We start from the raw sequence: 6,673 nt of genomic DNA, 5'->3' as shown, positions 1-6,673 counted from the left end.
TTCCCCTTCCTCCATTTCTCCTCTGCATTAACTACACCCCCAATTTGGTGGAGTTTGAAAATTTTGAAATTGTGTTTCCAATTCTTGGGAGTCCAAAACATTGATGTAAATAATGAACAGTGGCCCACCTTTGACCCTTACGGAAAAACACTTCTACCGTTGCTAGTCTGAGTACCTATCTCTACTCCTGTAGCCAGCATGCTGTCCATTCTGCTACACGTCCGCTGATTCTGCAGAGAGAGAGAGAGAGACCAGATTTCGAATCTCACAAAGGCAGGGTTTATAAATCAGTTCTGAAACTCAAATACGCCAGAGATTAGGTCTTAATGTGCTATGCTTTATTCTTCTAGACAGGGCGATATATATTGTACAAAAAACAAAATGGCTGGTTTGAGCCAAGGCAAAATCAGTTACCATCTGACTCAAAGCAAATGAGAATTAAATTATCCCCCCTTCAAATGAAGGGCAGACACGACGGCACACAGGGGACAGGTGACTTTCCTGCTCTCCTTCCTCTCGGGAATAACCAAGAGGAAACATTCTTATTGTTATTGAAGTGCAATTGAAATCGGATAGGGACAGTTTCACTCACTGGTCAAACGGCAAAGACTGGGGCCCCTCAAGTTTGAGAGCCACATCAGCTGACGGTTGATTCAATACTGGAATCTGCAGCCGGGGATGAAGGTCCGGAGGCAGGTTGAGGGCCAATTTAGTGGGATAGAAACCAGCAACTGACATTTAAGAAACTGTACCCACTCGTGTCCCCCCCCCCCCCCAAAATAACACTTAATTTTAACGAGAGTTTCAAAAGTAACCCATTGAAACATTGGGATGAAAACGACTGGCCCTTGGAGCAGGGCATGTGAATATGACCGATTGATCATGGTTTGGGTAAATTAGTTTGTTATTGTGTTGGTTCGGCCACCTTACACATGGTCACAAGATTAAGGAATTCCCCACAGGAAATATTGAAACTGGTGCTTGTGACTGGAGTACATGATAACTCAACGCCCCGCTGAGGCACATGATCGAGGAATGCCCTATCTGGTTCAGATGTTAACTGTTCACTGGCCAGAGCTACAGTGGGCAAAGCACCTGCATCCATCAAAGATCACGGGTTTGACCTCTCACCCTGGCAACAGCGCTTGGCTGGGGAGTTCTGAAGCCACTGGTATCCGTACGATGGGATATAGTTGCCCCAGGAGAGTTTTGCTGCCCTGTCTCTTCCCCCTGTAGGTTGGGATGTCACTGGGCAGGCATTGCTGCCCCCTGCAGGCTGGGTGGACATTCCTGCCCCCTACAGGCTGGGGTGCCAATGGGTGGACACTCCCGCCCTCTACAGGCTGAGTGGACACTCCTGCCCCCTATAGGCTGGGATGGCAATGGGTGGACACTCCCGCCCTCTACAGGCTAGGATGCCAATGGGTGGACACTCCCGCCCTCTACAGGCTGAGTGGACCGTCCTGCCCCCTATAGGCTGGGATGGCAATGGGTGGACATTCCTGCCCCCTGCAGGCTAGGATGCCAATGGGTGGATACCCCTGCCCCCTACAGGCTGGGATGCCAATGGGTGGACACCCCAGCCCCCTGCAGGCTGGGATGCCAATGGGTGGACACCCCTGCCCCCTGCAGGCTGAGTGGACACTCCTGCCCCCTGTAGGTTGGGATGCCAATGGGTGGACACCCCTGCCCCCTGCAGGCTGGAATGCCAATGGGTGGACACCCCTGCCCCCTGCAGGCTGGGATGCCAATGGGTGGACACCCCTGCCCCCTGCAGGCTGGGATGCCAATGGGTGGACACCCCTGTCCCCTGCAGGCTGAGTGGACACTCCTGCCCCCTGCAGGTTGGGATGCCAATGGGTGGACACCCCTGCCCTCTACAGGCTGGGATGCCAATGGGTGGACGCCCCTGCAGGCTGAGTGGACACCCCTGCCCCCTGCAGGCTGGGATGCCAATGGGTAAGCATTCCCGCCCCCTGCTTGATCATTTACGCCACTTTAAGGGTCCAAATGTCACACTCGCTCAGATCATTCAGTGGGCTCACCATACGTCAGGCTAACCAATAGGAGATAGAAGGAACTGGACCTCTTGTGAACCCTCATTATTTTATTCATTGTCCTTCAAATCTCAGAATGCAAGTATGAGGGTGAGAGTGTAAAACCCCTAACATGAAATGAAATGAAAATGAAAATCGCTTATTGTGACGAGTAGGCTTCAAATGAAGTTACTGTGAAAAGCCCCTAGTCGCCACATTCCGGTGCCTGTTCTGGGAGGCTGTTACGGGAATAAAGAGGCCGTTTCAGTGGTTCTGAATCTCTGGAGAGTTTGGGAAGTATTCTGACTACGTGACAGGCCTCAGAGGGGGGGACTTTCCAATTTATCCCCCGATTGAGCCAAAATGAATAAAATTTGACTCCTTAAAAAGGAAAACAACCTCGAAGCTTTTTCAGCTTTGAAGAAACAAACACCAAACTTTCCCCAGAATTCCCCACACGCATCTGCCCTTCCACATTCACCTAGCACAGTCTTAACTGAAATCCCCCCCTTCTTTGCCACATTTCTCACCCCTCCTGCGAGCTTCGATTTGCTACATCCACCAATGCTGGAGCTAAAGACACAGCACCGACAATTACCAGGACACTCTGCTTCACAAGGCCTCTCGTGGAGAAGGAAGCATAAATCTGGAAGCTCCGCACGGTTGCCTCGCATGACCAGAGGTGCCTGGACTTGGGAGGAGGAGGGGTCCCAGAGGGACATCTACTTTCGAAGATCAGAGTGCTGACTGTCAGAGTCAGAGACGTGTCTCTGCTCACTGGTTAGCAGTTTCTGTTCCGTGTATTAATAAAAATCATTTCCTGTGAACGGCAAAGTTTTCATTTGGTAACTAACTTCAGCAAACTAGACCCGGGGTCTCGAGTGCGCCCAGTTAGAAAGCTTCTGCGTTAACTGGATTGGGTCCAAGCAACTGGCAAGAGCACCAGAAAGTGACATTCCCACTTTAAAAAAACAAAACACAACAAATTGAGAATTCCAAGTGTAATGTCACAGACCAAGTCTGGCCCTGGGAACATCGCAGGGGATACGATAGCAGAAGGGAGGTGGAATAGGAAATTATGGTTTTATTCCCCATTTAACTCTGAGGAAGCAGACACGAGCGTGAGATTTCACAATATGTGAGAGGGGAATTCAAGTGCTCTGCCACCTGGCTCCGTATCTCACCCCCCCCCCCCCCCCCCCCAACAGCCCCCTCCTCACTAATGTACAAGCTGCCTCTGTGACAGGCTAATGTTTCACAAGTGGAGGGTGGGTGAGTGAGCTGGTCCGAGACACTGCCCAGCACCTGTGAGGATCTGATTCGAGCTGGTAAATCACTGCCCCATTCTCCCCGGGCAGGAATGGGAGCAGACTTCGACACGGCCTGACCCGCAACAAGTAGCAAGGCATTTTAAAATCAGTGGATTCTTCCCGTGCAAGTGTCTGTTTTATTTACACTCACTCTGTTGTGACAACACTAACACAACTGATATTAAATTGCTGGAGGTGCATCTCTCTCAAATGCTGACACACACACCAGCCAATTTACAGAATGAAACTCTTTTTTTTCAAATATGGAATTTGTAATAAATCTAATATCTGAAATCATGGGCTGATACTGTCAATGGAAGACTAGAAATTCACCATCTCTACAAACCTCCCTCTACACTGTCCCCATCAAACACTCCCAGGACATGTACAACACGAGGCTAGATACAGAGTAAAGCTCCCTCTACACTGTACCCATCAAAGACTCCCAGGACAGGTACAGCACGGGGTTAGATACAGAGTAAAGCTCCCTCGACACTGTCTCCATCAAACACTCCCAGGACAGGTACAGCACGGGGTTAGATACAGAATAAAGCTCCCTGTACACTGTCCCCATCAAACACTCCCAGGACAGGTACAGCATGGGGTTAGATACAGAGTAAAGCTCCCTCTACACTGTCCCCATCAAACACTCCCAGGACAGGTACAGCACGGGGTTAGATACAGAGTAAAGCTCCCTCTACACTGTCCCCATCAAACACTCCCAGGATAGGTACAGAATGGGGTTAGATGCAGAGTAAAACTCCCTCTACACTGTCCCCATCAAACACTCCCAGGACAGGTACAGCACAGGGTTAGATACAGAGTAAAGCTCCCTCTACACTGTCCCCATCAAACACTCCCAGGACAGGTACAGCACGGGGTTAGATGCAGAGTAAAACTCCCTCTACGCTGTCCCCATCAAACACTCCCAGGACATTTACAGCACGGGGTTAGATACAGAGTAAAGCTCCCTCTACACTGTCCCCATCAAACACTCCCAGGACAGGTACAGCACGGGGTTAGATACAGAGTAAAGCACCCTCTACACTGACCCCATAAAGATCAAAAATGAAATTTTTGCAATTTTATCTTTATTTAAAACCCAAGTTGCAGAAATGTTTGGGGCTTAGCTCCATATTTTCAGCTCTAGATGGGTGTCTTTCGATAGTAATGTGCAGTGTGCCTCCTCCGGCTGATACCCCACAGTGTGCCCCCCGGCTGATACCCCACAGTGTGCCCCCCGGCAGATACCCCACAGTGTGCCCCCCGGCTGATACCCCACAGTGTGCCCCCCGGCTGATACCCCACAGTGTGCCCCCCGGCTGATACCCCACAGTGTGCCCCCCGGCTGATACCCCACAGTGTGCCCCCTCTGGCTGATACCCCACAGTGTGCCCCCCGGCTGATACCCCACAGTGTGCCCCCTGGCTGATACCCCACAGTGTGCCCCCCGGCTGATACCCCACAGTGTGCCCCCTCCGGCTGATACCCCACAGTGTGCCCCCTCCGGCTGATACCCCACAGTGTGCCCCTCGGCTGATACCCCCACAGTGTCCCCTCCGGCTGATACCCCACAGTGTGCCCCCTCTGGCTGATACCCCACAGTGTGCCCCCTCCGGCTGATACCCCCACAGTTCCCCCTCCGGCTGATACCCCACAGTGTGCCTCCTCCGGCTGATACCCCACAGTGCCCCCTCCGGCTGATACCCCACAGTGTGCCCCCTCTGGCTGATACCCCACAGTGTGCCCTCCGGCTGATACCCCACAGTGTGCCCCCTCCGGCTGATACCCCACAGTGTGCCCCCTCCGGCTGTTACCCCACAGTGTGACCCCTCCGGCTGATACCCCACAGTGTGCCCCCCGGCTGATACCCCACAGTGTGCCCCCCGGCTGATACCCCCACAGTGCCCCCTCCGGCTGATACCCCACAGTGCCCCCTCCGGCTGATACCCCACAGTGTGCCCCCCGGCTGATACCCCACAGTGTGCCCCCCGGCTGATACCCCCACAGTGCCCCCTCCGGCTGATACCCCACAGTGTGCCCCCTCCGGCTGATACCCCACAGTGTGCCCCCCGGCTGATACCCCACAGTGTGTCCACTCCGGCTGATACCACACAGTGTGCCCTCCGGCTGATACCCCACAGTGTGCCCCCCGGGCTGATACCCCACAGTGTGCCCCCCGGGCTGATACCCCACAGTGTTCCCCCTCCGGCTGATACCCCACAGTGTGCCCTCCAGCTGATACCCCACAGGGTGCCCCCCGGCTGATACCCCACAGTGTGCTCCCCGGCTGATACCCCACAGGGTGCCCCCTCCGGCTGATACCCCACAGTGTGCCCCCTCCGGCTGATACCCCACAGTGTGCCTCCTCCGGCTGATACCCCCACAGTGCCCCTCCGGCTGATACCCCCACAGTGTGCCTCCTCCGGCTGATACCCCCACAGTGCCCCCCGGCTGATACCCCCACAGTGTGCCCCCTCCGGCTGATACCCCACAGTGCCCCCCGGCTGATACCCCACAGTGTGCCCTCCGGCTGATACCCCACAGTGCCCCCCGGCTGATACCCCACAGTGTGTCCCCTCCGGCTGATACCCCACAGTGTGCCCCCTCCGGCTGATACCCCACAGTGTGCCCCCTCCGGCTGATACCCCACAGTGTGCCCCCTCCGGCTGATACCCCACAGTGTGCCTCCTCCGGCTGATACCCCACAGTGTGCCCCCTCCGGCTGATACCCCACAGTGTGCCCCCTCCAGCTGATACCCCACAGTGTGCCCCCCGGGCTGATACCCCACAGTATGCCCCCTCCAGCTGATACCCCACAGTGTGCCCCCTCCGGCTTATACCCCACAGTATGCCCCCTGCGGCTGATACCCCACAGTGTGCCCTCTGGCTGATACCCCACAGTATGCCCCCTGCGGCTGATACCCCACAGTGTGCCCCCTCCGGCTTATACCCCACAGTATGCCCCCTGCGGCTGATACCCCACAGTGTGCCCCCCGGGCTGATACCCCACAGTATGCCCCCTCCAGCTGATACCCCACAGTGTGCCCCCTCCGGCTTATACCCCACAGTATGCCCCCTCCGGCTGATACCCCACAGTGTGCCTCCTCCGGCTGATACCCCACAGTGCCCCCTCCGGCTGATACCCCACAGTGTGCCCCCTCCGGCTGATACCCCACAGTGTGTCCACTCCGGCTGATACCCCACAGTGTACCCTCCGGCTGATACCCCACAGTGTGCCCCCTCTGGCTGATACCCCACAGTGTGCCCCCTCCGGCTGATACCCCACAGTGCCCCCTTCGGCTGATACCCCACAGTGTGCCCCCC

This window comes from Scyliorhinus canicula, chromosome 16 (assembly GCF_902713615.1).
Source record: "Scyliorhinus canicula chromosome 16, sScyCan1.1, whole genome shotgun sequence".
In the NCBI taxonomy this organism is placed as follows: Eukaryota; Metazoa; Chordata; class Chondrichthyes; order Carcharhiniformes; family Scyliorhinidae; genus Scyliorhinus; species Scyliorhinus canicula.
Note: the sequence above shows the minus strand (reverse complement) of the source record.